The following is a 17,100-nucleotide window of genomic DNA, read 5'->3' as shown; positions in this document are numbered from 1 at the left end:
TACTTGATTATTTCCTCAGATAATAATAATCTCTCTGCAAAAAAGATGGGATTTTAACCAAAAGCTGTACATACACTAAATTCTCTCAATCTGGCAAAACAAATACATTCTATAAAGGGTCTCTCCAGATCAACCCCCATCCCCAATAAAGATGTCTCTGATGACACAGCATCTCATGTCATCCAAACTGAAGCAGAAGCTGCTTCAAGTCTCTGCCTCTCAAATAGAGCGGAGCCTATGCCTGTGTTACTGCCTCTGGAACAAAGAACATAAAACGGGAAACGGAGGCAGATGAGCACTGTTCCCCTTTCCCCAATTTCCTTTATCCACAGCAGATTTGTTCTTGTCTTAGTAAGAGAAATTTTAAACACATAGAGACATTCAGGTTATTGGAACTCTGGGCAGACAGTAAGAAGGATATGAGTAGAGACCAAGGGTATGACTAGAGAATGATCCCAAACCATCTAATTAGGTATCAAATACTGCAGGAATTCAAAGAATGAAAATCTTTGAGGGCTGGGAAAAATCAGAAGTCTTCATAATAGGGGCAGGCTTCTAACTAGCCTTTAAAGGAAACACAGGGTTTGGGTAAGCTGAAGAGGAACTGTCAGCCCACCCCCACAAGGCGGGGCACGACCATCTCAGGTGTTCCCAGCAAGGGTCAGACCCTGTTCAGTCTCTTTAAGGGGTCACAGAAGCTTTCCTCCTGGGGTTGAATAGAGGTGGTGGGAATCCCTGCACAGTTCTCTCCAAAAAAAGTTCTCCCAGTCTGCGTACACTCTGACTTTTTTACACCCTGGATGGGAGTGAGGGGTTCAAGAGTCCTGCTACCAGTTTTCAGCAAATTTGAAAACGTTCATCTCAGACTGCTTGCTTCCTTTGGAATGGCAGATTTTCAAGGGAGGATTTTCATTTTGCTTATACTAGGGCGCTGGCCATTGGCATACGATGTTTCATGAAAAAAATGTGTAAGGCAAAGATACGGGTTAGAACCCTGTACAGCCTTTAGACTTCACCGTCGACCTCAGTAAGTCTCTCCTTGGTCCCACATGCTGCACAACATAATGATTAGGTCTCACCATGTACGTATGAAGGCACCAAAAAGTTAAAAACATCAATAAATAAAGATGCAACTCAGTGGGCCTGTGAAGTCTTACCAGGCTGTCCCGCCCTTTCTATCCGCGGCCCTCTCCCCTCTCATTGGTATGCTTCTCATGAGGCACCTCCCAACCACACGCTGTGCTGAGCCAAGGGAGCTGACCATTTTGAATAATGGAATGTGAGAGTCAACAGAGAACAAGGATCATCAAATAGAAATCCTGGGGGTCAAAAGATACAAACTTCCAGTTATAAAATAAATGTCAGAGGGATAGAATGTACTGCATAGGGACTAGAGTTAATAATACTGCATGGCATATTCAAAAGATGCTGAGAGATCTTAAAATTTCTCATTAAAGAAAAACATTCTGTAACTATGCAAGGTGACTGATGTAGTTTTAACTAGACTTTGTTGTGATTATTCTGCAGTTCTTACAAATATCGAATCACTATGCTGTGCAACTGGAACTGATATCATGTTTGTATCAACTATACCTCAATTTTAAAAAAAGTATTTAGCCATTGAAATTGACTGTAGAATTTTTTTCATTGAAGAATAATCAGAGAAGCCATAAATTTTATCCAGAGACAAGAGATTCACAAACTTTACTAAATTAATTTTAGTGAGACACAAAACATAGCTGCTTAATGATTACATCTTAGGAGGCTTATTTATTCAGCGAACCAGATACATTTGAATAAGCACATGAATGAACAAACAAGCAAAATTTACGGAGCATTAATTATGGGCTGGGTGCTTTCATATCTCATCTTTTGTATGAATTTAGGTACAGGTGTGTTAAAGATTGCCCAGGCGATAAAGAAGGGAAAAGTCAAGGAGAAAAAAAGATATAAGCAGTTATTTGCATTTTGGCAGGAATCCTTTCTAAAATACCTTAATATCTCATTTTTTCTCAAAGAAAAAAATAACCACATTCTTTTTATGCCATAAATGTCATTCAGATATTGTACCATAATAATCATGCGGTAAAATGCTCTTGAAAACATCAATTTCCCTCCATGCAGTCACGACTTGCCTTTATCCAGAGGGATGCCATTTCTTTTGATGAATGAATACACCATTCTTCTTTAAAAATATGATCAGCCATCAACCAGGACCGATCTTGGTCGGTGAAGCAGTAAGAGCTGGCAGCATTTATACAAAACTGGCCAGGACTCCTGCATCATTACTACCTGGTCTGTCAAATCTACTATTCACAGGCTCCAACAAGCCTACCGGAGCAGAGTCCCAACATTGTCTCCTGCCCTAAATCCATCCAATTTAACAAGCACGAGTTTAATCAAAGCAAGTTAACTCTGGAATATAAAAATCATTCTAAGAAATTCCATGACTATCACTCATGGAGTTTGAGGTTATTTTGAAGATGCGCTTTCTGTTTCCAAATCGTTCGTTGTGGATGTCCACAGCACCGTCTAACCGCTGTGTACATCTCTCCAGGGGAAAAAAAAAAAGCCACCCTGTACATACCTACCAACCGACCCCAAACAGCAAGGTATATGTATGTGCTGTGCATCTTAGCTTCTTCCTGTCAAGTCCATCCTTGGTTTCACCCACCTTGAAACCCAAGAAAGCCAATCAAGTTTAAAAATCCAGGTCCACTCCTCAAACGTTACTCGTGAAAAATATCAAATGCGGAAAGCAAAAAGTCACTGTGGAAAGCAGACTGGCAATTTCTTGCGGAGTTAAATATAAATTCACATATAACCCAGCAATTCCACACCCACGTATCTTGACAAGAGGAAGGAAAACATATGTCCACACAAAGATTGTGCATGAATGTGCATAGCAGCAGTATTACTAACTGCAAAAAAAGTGGAAACGACTGAGAATGTCCATCAGTGAGGTAACAAACAAAATGTGGCATTTCCATACAATGGATTACTACCTAGCACTAAAAAGGAATGAAATACCAATACATACTGCAACATGCATAAAGCTCAAAACCAGTGTGCTAAGTGAAAGTCACACACAAGAGACCACATATGGTAATATTCCACGTGCATGACACATCTAGAACGGGCAAACTTGTAGAGACAAGAAGGAGGTTAGTGGTTGTCGATGGCTAGGAACGGTAACAGTGATTGCAAATGAGCATGGCGGATCTTTTTTAGGGTGAGAGAAATGTCTCAAAAAGTAGCCTGTGTTGATTATGCAACTCCATAAATTTTCTAAAAATTATGAATCGTATACCAAAATTGGTGAATTTTATGGAACGTAAATCATACTTCAAAGGAAGTTGTTTTTTAAAAGATCAAATACAAAAAGAAAAAAAAATCAATATGCAAAGTCATTAGGTAGTGAAAAATATGCTTAGAGAGGGTACGTTGCAGTTATGGTTATATTTAATTCTTATTTTTACTCTAGAAAGATTTAATTGCCAAATGTTGGCTTATTGCGAATTTCATCGGCTCCCTGACTTGATTTCAAAATGGGAAGTACTTGGACTCTCCACATTCTGGAATGCTGGAAATGTCATTTACAGTGATCTCAATGGTTCTGTTTGGCTGGCTGAATCTCTACCCAGTCATCCATTGTCTCAAATACTTTTCAAAATAAGAATGAGTTAATAAAATAGATTCTGTACACTCTGATGTCCTAGGAACAGGATTAAGGGAGTGGATAGATGGCACAAAAATTATTTCCGCTGCCCCAAGTATCATGTTTGGACATCATTCAAACACCGTGTAATCAAAATAACAAGTTTCTCACCTCCAGCCCAACAGAGAGGGGCTGCTTGCCCACTTGAAGGCAGGTCTCTTCATTTCCTTAACATGGCCGTTACCCTGTATGCTGCAGCGGACCTGTGATGTCCGTTTGATCCTCAGTGCCCAGCCTTCTGATAACTGCACTCCCTGCTTTTAGAAAACTGTCCGTCCTACACCCCACCCCGACTCCGGGCGGGTTCTATTCTGACTGCAGCTGTTGAGAGGTGGGAAGGTCCCTGCGCTAGGCTGTTCAGATGCTGTCCCTGGGATTCCTGGATGTGGAGGGAAGAAGAAGAGGAACTGGAAGGGAAAGGGAGAGAAGAGGGGAATGGAAGGGGGCGAGAGAGAGAGAGGAGGGGAGTGGGGAAGGGGGAAGAGGAAAGGAAGGAAAGACCCTCCTCTCTGGTAGAGAAACTGGGGAAATGTGGGCCCAGCAGGTGCGGCGCAGAGAGCTGGTTTAAGACAGGGAGCCTGACTCCAGGGATCCCAGGCCCTGCTCTAGCCACTCTCTCTTATCACAGGATTTAGGGCCATATAGGCCTAGACAGTCCTTTTCCTGCCTATGCTAGTTCAAACTGGGTTTCTGTCACCTGCATCCTAAGACTATTGACAAACCCTTTGGAGCCTTCTTACCCACTGGGTCTGGCTCAGGCTGTCATCTCGATGCCACAGTAGAAGTGGGGCCTCGCACCTCAACAGCACAGCTGCAGCCTGCATTTGTCTGCTCAGCATATTTCTAATGTCAGTAGCTAAATTCACTTCTTGAGCCTACAAAAGTAAAATATACACTCCCTGGAGTCTAACTGGGCTGCATACAACAGGATGACCTGCAGCATCCCCTTTGAACCTGCGGGTTAGGGAGGGCGTATTTATCATTCATTTGTTGGTGATTACCTGCTCACTGATGTGTTCTGCCCCCAGGCCACAGGCCCTCACCTACCCCCACCTCCAAATCACTCCATTCATGATTCCCCACTACCATTCCATCTCCCCAGAAGACCTGGCTATTTCCATTCTGAAAGTATCCTGCTGCGCTTTGCCTCTCCTGTAGGAACAGCAATGAAAACATTCACAATTAACTGGAAATGAATAGTGTTAGACTATTTTAAAACCCTTACAAAATAAAAAGCCACTGCAACCGCTGGATCCAGGAGGGATCCAGGCTGCCCATGGGGTAGACCTTACCTCCTCTGCTCCCCAGGGCACTTGGCTCCACAGAGCTGGGGGGAACAAGGGTGGGAGACAAGGCAACTGTTAGCAGGGCTGAGGCTAAGGAAGAATAATGAAACCCTCAGGTGGGAGGGAACAAGGCGAAGAGGGCAGAGTAGGGAAGCTGCCCCGGGTGGGGGACAGAGCTGGGGCACAGCTGGACCAAGAGGCATCAAGGGTCAAGGATAATCTGCCAGCAGTTGGTCCTTGAATAGTGCTGAGGATATGATATGCAAACACGCTGTCACTCACCCTAATTTATTCTAAACAGGACACCTGGAAGAGAAGCCTAACAGTGGCTCGCACAACAAGGCGTCACTCCCCAGGGGCTCTGCCAGCCTAGATTTGCCACACTGCTGCCCTGGCAGTGCCAATGGAACAGCCTTTCAGATCTTTTTCCATAGAGCCCCAGGCTGCTCCATGGGGGGCCTAGGGCTGCCCGCCTCGGGGAGGCAAACCCCCCTTAACTGAATTGGATGCCCTGGACCTTCTGTCTTTCCATTTCAATCACCTTCTGTGTTTAGGGATAAGAAGCAAACAGCATTAACACAAAGGCTGGGGAATGCTCCATTAACAGTAATGAAGACCTAAAATGCTCCCCCCACAGCCCACACACCCACACACATCCACACACCCACAAACCTTGCACCTGATGCTAGCAATGTTTACACAGTAACAATAGCATGGCTATTCAAAGACTTGAAATTTAAAAGGAAAAATTAGAAACCTATACTGTTTAATTTACTCGTGTGCACTGAATAGCAACTACACAGGCAAAATACAAGGGGGATGTAGAAGAGTGGACCATATACAACCCCTTCCTACAAAAATCAGTCTCACTGTTAAAAAGTCCATGTAGATTAATGCACTTGTACAAAATGAGAGATATAGATTTGTAAACCAAAACCACAAATGTCCATTATACCACATATAATCAGTGTGTGATGAAACTATTGTATTTCTCTCAAGAAATGCTTAAAGCTAAGGGCAAAATCCCAGATAACTGGGTAAAGACACAGGGAAACTCAATCAAATATGTATTTACATAGGGCATTCTAGCTATCAGGTGTCACTGGAGTTCCAAGAACTATGCAATGACACATTACTTCCTGGAATCTGTAGTCATTCAGTCACACGTGAAATGTGATTAGTGATCATTGACAAGTACTGTAAGTGGAAAATACATAGCGATTTCAAAGATTTACTTTGAAAAAGTAATGTAAGCTATACCATTAATAAGTTTTATATTGAGTATAGCTTGATAATATTTTGGATCTACTAAGTAAAATAAAATATATCATTACGATTAATTTGATTTGTTTCTTTTACTCTTTTTGTGGCTACTAGAAACTTTTAAATGACCTAAGCCTGTATTTCGGCATGCTTATATTTCTATTAAACAGTGATGAATTAGATTTTCCCTTCAAATACCATGATGATGGCATCCATTTGGCAATAAAAGCATCTTATTATTATTATTATTATTACTAACAAGGCAGCATAAAATAAAGCATGTATGTTACCACGTTTAACGTTCACTTACTACCATAAAATCATAAAACTCAGATCTAGTTTAAGATCGGAGTTAACTGCATGTTAATGATAATGAAAGTTGTCGTTTAAAATATTTACTCTGCCACATGAAGAAGGAATGATTAACTAACAATGTTATTTCACTCAAGACTGACAAACTTCAAGGCAAACTCAACTACTGCTGTTATATACAGTTCAGAAAATGTGTATATTTTTCTCTATTGACAAATGGACACTTTTCCAATGGATTTAATAGAGAATCTAATTTCCCTCCCCCTCCATCCCACATACCCCCATCTTCACTTTAATCTTGATTTTTACTGCTCTGTGCCAAGATTGTGATTGAAACAAGTTGCCTGGTGAGACTGAGGTACTTGGTAATGCAATTTGGAGTAAGACTGATCCCTACTAAAGTAAATATGTGATTACATTGTCCACATTATTACTGTATAATAACAGAAGGACTACATGGAGGAATGACAATATAGGGAAAATAGTCGTGAACAGATGTGTTGCAATGACATATGGGGCAACCCCTCTTTATTGCTATAATTATAATGGTTATGAGGCTATCGATTATAACCAGATTGGCCAAATATATCAGCAGTTCTTTAAATGTAGGTTGATGAAGAACATGGCAGTCTTAGCAATGATAGTGACAGCTACCATAGCTATCATTGACTTAAATGATTACTGTACACAATTTTACTTTGCAAAATTTTATTTTATTTTTTACCATAAATGAGTATCACATCATTTAATACTCATACCACTTTGGAATTAGTGCTATTGTTATTACTCCCAGTGTCTCGACTGGGAAATTGCAGCCTAGAAAGTTTATTTGGCCAAAATGACACAGTTTATAAATGGAGGAGGCTGGGTTTAAACTCCGGTTCTGCTCCTGAGCCCAAAACACAACCCCAGGCTGCGTATTAGATGATAATAATAAGAAGAAGAAGTCTGGCCAACAGACAAACCTTTTCACTCCCTAAAAAAATGTTAAGTTGCCTTTAATGAGGGAACAGTCCTCTGATCAGCTGCTGGCACATACAGAGCTCCCTCTAGGAAGTCTGAATGGAGCGATTTGAAAAAGGCATTCCTTCTGACTGTCCGCCCTCACACACCCCAGCCTCATTCAAGGGAGGGTAGCATTTCTATTTCTTTGTCCTTTTCATCCCTGGAGCATATGCTTCATGAATAAAGTTACTGAACTCACAAGTCAAAAAAAAAAAAAAGAAACCTTTTCCACATAGCTTTGCTAAAGATGTTATAACAGAGAAAATGTAAAGATAATTACAGATGAATGAGGTGAACATTTTCATACTCAGCTGAGCTGGTAAACTATAGATTGGAGTGAAGTTTCCATGTCTTGGAGAGGATTTGGAAAAGCAGAACTTCTGGACACACTGAGGCTTCCCTCTCATTAGGTCCTCTCTGTTCCTTAAGAAATTATTCTAACATCCTGTATAACAACTTTCTCCAAGCTGAAAAAATTTAAATACTGCAATTGTTCAGGACAATTAAAAGCACAGATATTATACTAAATAGGGAATCCTAAAACATGTCACCCAGTGAGACAGGAACGGAGCAAGGAGTGCAGGTGATTTTGTTGTGGAAGCCAGACACAGAAGCACTGCTGGCCGGCCAGCAGGCTGCCACCTAAGCCTGAAGCAGGTATCACCAGGATAGGGTGAGCTGCTCTTTCTGTTTCTTTTACCACCGGAGATAGAAACACCCACGTGCAATGCAATGAGAATCAAATGCGCTTTGTTCCAGGGGGTATGCACTTAAAATAATCAGGGGTTGTTTTAAAGGAGAGGAAGAAAGCAAGCTTGTTGTCAAACAAGGCTCAAAGAGTAACACAGCCGTCTACAGATTGGCCAAGCAACAGGCTGGGATAGGAGTTATTTTGAGGAAATCTCTGGCTTTTATAGACTCTAGAGAAAAAGCAATAGAAAAGGTAAACAAAGAGCACACCCAACACGGTGTCAAGTTGAATAGCATGGAAAGAATCTAATGAGCTTATCAAAGATTGCTGACTGGCTATATACATAGCAGCAATGAGATTTTCCTTTTAAAAAAGAAAAAACTAGGAAACCCTGGATGACATACAGATATCAATAGAGTTTCTATGCTGATATTTTGAATAGCTTTTTTCCAATTAAAAAAAAAAAACGCATAGAAAAGAAATTTGAAACATTTTTTCAAGAGAAAAATGATTCCCCTCCCCCCAAAAAAACTAAGAATTTTTTTTTAAACAAAGATGTAGGAAGGTTCTGAGAACATTTGAATCAACTTTGACCCATGATGAATGTGGACTGGATTTGAAATAAGATTCACTCAGAGAGAAAATGGTAGGTTCTTCACTACCAACCAGCCCTGTGTGAGTAACACCTGACACGGCTCAATGCAGGACCTCTGGGCCCGGCAAACGTTGTGGTTGGGTCCTAGCTTTTCCTTCTGGCTGTCTTTCATAAGAAAGAAAATGCGACCCACTGCCAATGAGCCTTTGGCTCACAAGTTCCCACATCTTCTAGGTGGCTGGGAAGAGGCCACTGCGCATGGGCAGCTTCTCCTGGTAGTGATATGACCAGGTCATAATTGTCCGCCACAAGTTAGTGCTCCCTTTCATTTTTGAAAAATGATCAATCACCAGTATGTCAACTTTCATAAGAGGAGATGTTCAAATAGCATGAAGCCTTCCTTCAAATTAAGAGACCTGGCCCAGAATTTGTTAACTCACTGACAAAAATTGACAAACAGATTTGTTTATGTGGTTCTCACTCAGTAGATGCCAAGGGCCTGGGTTCCAGATCCTTTTCCGACCTTCATGTCGCTGCTCAAAGCCATCTGCCTCACATGGGACTCGCCACCAGTCTCCAACACAACTTGTCCAAGTCAGTCTAGTCTTCTTCATTGATAACTACTATAACTAGCTACATATAGGGCTCCCAAGGTCATTGTCCACATCTGAGAGAAATAGAAAAGCATTTTCTATTTAGAAGCCCTGTGCTATGAGCAGCCAGAACAAAGGTGCATACCTAGCTCTGCCTTATTGTGTCACTTTCTAAGGGGTCATTTCACTTTCCTGGGCCTCAGTCTAAGCTGTAAAATGAGTTCCCGCCACCACCCCATGGCAACCACTAATAGTCTGCCTTGTACTATAGTGGAATGGTAATGTGTTAACCTGGTTAAAACTCCGAGCTCCATGAAAGCAGGCATTGTCACATATTGCTTGCAGGAAATCTGACAATCAGTAAGACCTGCCCAGACCTACAGAAGCTAACAATCTAGCAGCAAAGTGCCTGGTGCAAAGTGGGTGTTCAATGCAATTAAACTTAGAGAAAGAGCTTGCATCATTCACCCTCCATTACAGGCCGGTCTGCATTTCTTTTTGCCCAGTTTTTGACTGAAGAGACTGAGGGTGTCACCCAAGTATGACACTGACAGAACGAGCTTCCTGAGTGTGGGTAACAATGGCAGTACCTCCTCCCAGTGCCCTCTACTTCCCACTAAAGGATGGTGTCAGCTAAAGGAGGGTCAGCTCCACAACTAGGAAATATGGCCCGATCGTCCCCAGGTCCCCAGGGGAGCAGCCCCATCAGGCTGGAAGGTCAAAATGAGAAGGGCAGAACAGAGAATGAGTTGGGGCTATTTCTCCCACTGAGCTGAGCAGTCACAGATCTACTCCGTGAGCTTAGGAGTGTTGTCAGGTGGGGCCCAAGGACATCTCAATTCCCTCCTGCAACAGTGAAGCTAGAAAACTCCTGCCAGCTGGAAATCAGAAGACACTGTAGGCCCAATGCTACACCAAGAAATATGTCACCTTTGTCGTGAGAAACTCAAGACCTATCCTTGGAATGTATCAGATCTCTGTGAAATAACTAACTATACTACAGATCCACTTTTTATTGCTTCTAAATAGCATTTCATTGCATCCAATTGAAATAGCTCCTAAAAAATGGTCACTGGTATGTAAACTGGTTGGCATAGCAACCAGTGACTGGTTTTCCAATCGAGGATATAAAACTCACAACTATTAATTTTCACTTATGTATGACAGGTTATCGGGTCTGAGGACCATGACGCATAATAGGAAATAGACCCCTTCTAATTATACCCTTGATCCTTAAGAGGATACATGCAACAAATTTTTAGATACATTCAATAGATCTTGGGTTCTTAACCTAGGGACTCTAAAGAGGATCATAAGTGGGCTCAGTGCAGAGAGTTCCATGAACCTCTAGAAACTAACAAAGATTATGAACGCATAGCATCATTGTATATAAGTGAATTTCCCCCTAGGAAAAAAAAGTCCAAACCTGCATCGGATTTGCATGAGTGTCCATCTATGTCTGAAATATACTTAGGAAGTACTGCTGGATGGCCTACCCTGGTTTGTAAAATAGACTCCTGTTGGAGGGAAGACACTTTACTCTGTGCCGCCTTAAAGCAAAAGGAAGCCGCTGGGCTTTTGATTCCCACTGGTGAACTCAGCCAGAGGTTCCTTTCTGGCTGAGTTCCTATCCCTCCAGCCAGCAAAAGGAACTGCACAGGTGTGGTAAACGTGAGAAGAGGCAGATGCTGCTGTGGCTGTTAATGTTAGCGTTATTTAGCTCTTTTTAAAGAAAAAGGAAACATTTCTCGATTAAGCAAACTGAATTCATCTAGAAATTGTAAAGTAAAAAAAATGCAGACTGATTTTGTTCTCGCCAATTGCAATACCTAATAGAGAAAAGAAAACTGAGGTGAGATTTAAGAAAAAATAATATAGTAAATGATGGTGGGGGAAACCGATAACTGTAGAGGAAGAATTGCTTATGTTAGGTTACTTCATAATAAACTTTGTTGTTCACAAAATGTCAGTTTAAGAAAAAAATCATCAAAGAAAAAAGTATCCATGTATTTTCTTCTACTGTATAGTAAACTTCTTGGACTATAACCGTTTCTCACGATTGAATTCTGTTTGTTTAGAAGAGAGATGAACGAATGAAGAACTCCCAAAGGTTTCCCCCTGCCCAGTAGCTGACAACTGCGTCGGGCTGGAGAAGTCTGTTCTCTAGGCCACACTGGGAGGACTCCTGCCTGGTTACAGCTGCTCTGTTCTTACTGGTCTTCTGCAGAACTGGCCTTACACACGCTATTCTAAACTTTCTCAAAATGCCCCTCTAACCTCGAATCAAGCATGCAAGTAAGAATGCCTAGGCTTGGAGCAGAAAGCAGTGTGGTCAGAGAGGGAGAAGGAACACACTGAGTGTTCACATAATTTATATTTCTTAATATGAGTGTGTCATGTTGGATGCGAATGGAGAGTCCTCTTAAGGCACATGGAATTTATATGGCAAGACACTATATTTCCAGTGAACATCATTTACTACAGAAGGAACTGGGCTGGATCACAAGTAAGGTTAGATGGTGAAGCAGTCAGGTCTCAATGCAGACTTCTATGAAGGGGGGCCAAGAGGAAAGCTGTTTCTTAACTATAGGGAAGAAAACTGAGGCTTGGAGAAGCAAAGTCACTTGCCTAAAGAGAGAGAAGTTGTATCTTCTGAACTTCAACCTGTATTTTGCTGCAAATTACCTCCACTCCTCTGCCTTTTGATTATTGTTTAAATTCTAGGACAGCTCAGTACCTGACGACTGCCATGAGGGACTGTATAGACCCCCTGGGTGCGTGGGTGTAGTTCAGTAAATTTTAATCGCCTAATATGACAGATGCTCTACTGGACCCAGAATATAAAATTAAATGAGACATATGTTCTTTAATCAAATAGAAGACTGTTTTATTTGATAACACATGGTTAAGTCAGTAAAGTTACTTATTAAAATATTGACTAAATTTACCGATACCCATAAGTGAGTCCGGTATCAAAGACTAGACTAGTTTTTTGTTCATTGTAGATGACTAGACTTGGGAAATTGATTGATTCATGTTCTTTCTCTAACTTTTATTAAACCACCTGTACTTTTCAGCTCATGGGTAGTGATAAACCAAAGGGAAGTAATTTCTTTGAATCATGCAATATTTCAATTATAATCATATAATTCCATGCTTATGGTTTTCAGCTTGAAGGTTAACGAACCCCTTCTGGATCCATAATAAACTGATTTCTTTCAATATCATTTTATTACAGAGAATAAAATGTTTGTACTTGAGTACACTAGAGAGTTTTTTAAAGGATACCATCAGTATCATACATCTATATAAATAATTAATAGTAAAAAAAATCAAGACTCCTTTTCCCTATCACCCATTTCAAATATACCCAAGAGGCCATCGATATATTTAGCTTTGTTTTGTCAACTCCTATATTCATCATACGAGGTAGAGAACATTCAGTTGGCTTCCAGCAAAAGAACACCCAGCCCTGTAACATTCTTGAATGTTTTTAGTACCATGAGTTAAGGATTTTACAATGTGACCATTCTTAGTGTATTTCCAGGTACCCTGCTATGTACTGGTTGCTCCTGGTTCTTCAGGTTAAGGTCATCATTTCCACCATCTTCACCACCACCCCCACCCGACCACAAAAAAAAAAACAACAAAAAAACAAAAAAATACTTACGGATGGATGCACAAAGTCAAAGCAATGATGAGTATTTCCCCTGCAGCAATTCAGAGAAACACACTTTCTAGTCCTAGAAATCCAGTGTGGTTGGCATTGCTTGAGACCGTCACCGGTCTGCACAGATGCCGTCTGGAAGGGAGAGTCAGGATCCCTTTCTGTGCCTTCCTTATTTAAAATGTTGGAAAGCTAAGTTATCAAGAAAAGGAATGGTGGGTGTACTTCCGAGCATCGTGTTACTTATATTTTCCTTTGAATTCAGGTTTAGACATATGTTGGCAGAAAAAAAAAATCTGAAGAAAAGTGTTCTGAAGGATACATCACGTGAATTTAAGCAGAGTGCTTGCTTTCTTTATAAGACATTATGGTTTTTATCATGACAGAACCTGTAAATACGATACCTGGGGCACTCAATTATAGCTGTGGAAAAATCAGCACCATTTTTACAATATCTAATATGTGCTAAAAGAAATTCTAAGTCGAAAACCACAACAAAAAGTATTATATTCATTCGTTCATTTATTCATTACCCAAGCATTCAAGACCTATATTTCAACATTGGTCTAGGCAGTAAACAAAAGAGACAAAACTCCTGTCTTCATGGAGCTTATATATTCTAGTACAAAAAGACAGCCTACTAATATAAATGGAACTATATGGCAAGTTGGAAGGTAATTAGTGCCATGGACAAAAATAAAGCAGAGAAGAGCAGAGTGCACTGGAAAGGGCTGGCCAGGGAAGGTCTGCTGAGAAGGTGACGTGTTAATAAAGACCTGAGGGGTCAAAAGGTACAGCCATATGTATATCTGGGAAGAGTGTTCCATTGAGTGGGAACAGTAAATGCAATAGCTGTGAGGCAGGAATGTGTCTGGAAATTTAAAGGAGTATGAGAAGCCAAAGTATTTAAATGCTTTAAATTGCTTCCAGATTAAGGGGTTACCATTAGGGGCAAAATGTCATTAACATGGCCACATTTTCAAACTCTTAGAGCAGGGACATGCCTTTGTAAATGCTTACTCAAACACTTTAATCTCACCAAGAAAAAAATAAGGAGGAAGAAAAGGCCAAGTGAGTCATCCAAGGTGACACTGCCAGTGACTGGCCGAGAAAAGGCGTCGGCACAAGTATCCGGAACTCAGCAGCACAGTTTTGTCTCCTGCTCCAACTTTATAGTTAAGATGTGCTTTTCTTATTAAAAAATAAATAAACAAAAATAAAAAACAAAAAGCAACAAAAGAATCCAGTCAACTAACAACACTCTTAGAGCTAAAAATTGATTAATTTTATTTTTCATTCAACAAATAACCAAAAGAACCCTTTGTACATCCTAAATATTTGTTGAGGAATGGAAGAAATAATAAGTGTAGCATTACCTAGACCCCACTACTCAGGCAGTAATTGTAGAGAAACTTGTGCCCAAGGAAACATGTCTCAGATGTTTATTGTAGCACTATTTATTACAGTAAAAAGTAGAAACAGATCAACTGTCCTCAGCAGAAAACATATAATAGTGAAAAACTAGACACACTAATTTTCTCTTGGTGAGGGAATGAGTATACTATAATTTAGTCATACACTGGAATTCTCTGTAGCAGCTAATGTAAGACCTACGTGTACCTCAAAATATAATGATAAATTTAAAAATGCAAGTCATGTGTATACAGAATTATGCCATGTATGTAAAATGTTAAACGCAAGGCTCCTAATTCGTGAATAGGTAATATCCAAAAGAACCAAAACTTGTCTGGAAACTTTGTATACTAACTTCACATTAGTAGGTCCCTGAGGACGGAGACAGAGGAGGAGGGATGGATAAAATATTTCGGTTGCAATTTATTTTTATGGGGGGATACGAAGCAAATATGAAAAGATTAGCAATTCTCAAACATAGATGGTGGAAAAATGGAAGACTTATTATATTCTCATTTTATGTATATTTGAAATATTTCATACTTATTTTGAAAGGAAGGAAAGGAGAGACAAAAGTCTTTCATCACTTTCTATTAACTCCAAAGCCCAGTTGCCCTTAACCACCGAACCTCAGTTTCTTCCCCTTTAAAATGTGGGAGATTCTAGGTGTACCTGCCTCAAATATGCTTTGAGAAGTGGCAGTCTGGACACAGAATTTCATTGTCAGGTAGACTGCTAATGGGCAGGGACACTATGCCATGCCCCCGTGGAATCTCCAGGGCCGAGCAACCATTCTTTGTATTCAATTTCACAGATAATAATAATAGTACTAAGAAGAAATTTTATTCAATTTCACAGATAATTACTAAAAGTAAGAGTAATATTCAACAGAGTTATAACCACCACCAACCAGCCCCCAAAAGCCATAAAATAAATCTACTGTAAATGATACAATAAATTAATTACTGAAGCATCTTGATGAATGGAAATGAAAAAATCCCCAACAGCCCACCATGAGACCACCTCTCCCAATTCATGTTATGCAAGCACCGGTTAGAAATGATAAGAACTGAATAAATTCCTCACATAAAATCTACCTTACAAGCCCAAGTAAAAAAATATGACACTGGTTAGGCATCATTAAGAAAAGATGATCAGATTACACCCATCAGTAACAAAACTCTCCCAGCCACACTTGCAAATAGGGCCCTGCAGGCTGCGGACACGGGCATCAAAATCCAGCTTCCCTGTGATGCACTCCCTCTTCCTAAACTTTGTTCAAACCTCAAGCAGGTGGGACTGTGTCCTCGCTAAGACCTTCCGCTGAGCCCTGGTGGACAAAACCAGCTCTTCCCTCTGCCAAGCCCTTACAGTCTTGAGATCACGCTCTCCAGAGAACTGGCAATGATTCCTTCATCTCAGGATGAAGGAGGTCCATCCATATCACCTGTGAACCTGAGGCCAAGGGAAGCCGCGAGAGGCCTTGAGTCCGCAGATCTACCCCAGCCATCATTGGAAAATAAAGTAGCGCTAAGCTGAGCCCCTCGAAGAAACACAAGCTTGGATTTACAGACCCCAGACCCGGGGAGGTCACTGGTAACTGTTTCATTTTACGCGGGGCTTCATCTGACCCGTCTGCTACCTCTCCGTAGTCTGAGCCTCCCCCCAACCCCACACACACTCCACAAAAGGGGGGTGCGAGGTCCAAACGCAAGGGAGAGCGTGAGCCAGGAGATGGCAGATGAACCCTACAAACTGCAAACGCTAAATCCCGGACACGAACCTGCCCACGCCGGCAGCGAAGGGAAGGGGGGTTAGGAAGGGTACCCACCCTCCTGGGCAGAGGTCGGGGTCGACGGAGGCAGGCGTCCCTCTCACGGCTCCACAACCTCCCTCCTCCTGAAGCCCCAGCTGCCCCGAGACTGTCTGAACTCGAGCATCCCTCCTCCCGACCCTCCTCAGAGCTGAGGCGGGAAAAGGACAAGGACGGGGAGCGGGCAGCGGGTGGCCACCTCCGGCCCGGAGTGCCTCGCCTGCACCCTTGGGCAAGCCGAAGGGCTCCCGGAGCCAGAAAAGGAACAATAGCGGACCCTCGGTCTCCCGAGCCATCCGGAGTCTCCCGCTCGCGCCTTCCTCCTCAGCTCCTCCAAGTTCAGCGCCGAGGCGGGTCGAGCACCCGAGCGGAGACCCAGGGGAGCGGGCCAGGCAGGTGGGACAGGGTGCTGCCTCCAGGGCGCACCCAGAGCGCCCTGCCGGGCACGGTCATTCATTCCCACCGCGCTCCCTCCGCAGCAAGCCCCGGCCCTTGCCGTGCACCCCTCTCCTAACGCGGCTCTGTCCTCCCTCTGCACGCTGATCCCCACCCTCCTCCTGTTCCTCTGTCCCCACATCTGCCCTCTGCAGACAGTTGGGGCCGGCGAGAGACAAGAGAGTAGTGGTGGGATCCTCGCGGCCACCGGGCTAAGCTGCTCCGTCCCGCGCGCCATCCCCGACGCCTGCCGCCGCGCGAGCCCCAGACACAAAGGCGGGGACCCCGCCCCGGGGAGCCCCCACTCTC

The 17,100-nt window shown here is 42.2% G+C and overlaps 1 protein-coding gene across 3 annotated transcripts in view; it reads right to left on the bottom strand.

Moving 5' to 3' along the window:
* Positions 1-17,100, bottom strand: part of RAI14 (retinoic acid induced 14) — a 129,101-nt gene that overhangs the window by 111,320 nt on the left and 681 nt on the right. The window lies entirely within an intron of this gene.

Source organism: Pteropus alecto, unplaced genomic scaffold (assembly GCF_000325575.1).
Source record: "Pteropus alecto unplaced genomic scaffold, ASM32557v1 scaffold127, whole genome shotgun sequence".
NCBI classification, from domain to species: Eukaryota; Metazoa; Chordata; class Mammalia; order Chiroptera; family Pteropodidae; genus Pteropus; species Pteropus alecto.
This window is presented reverse-complemented; position numbering and strand designations above follow the sequence as displayed.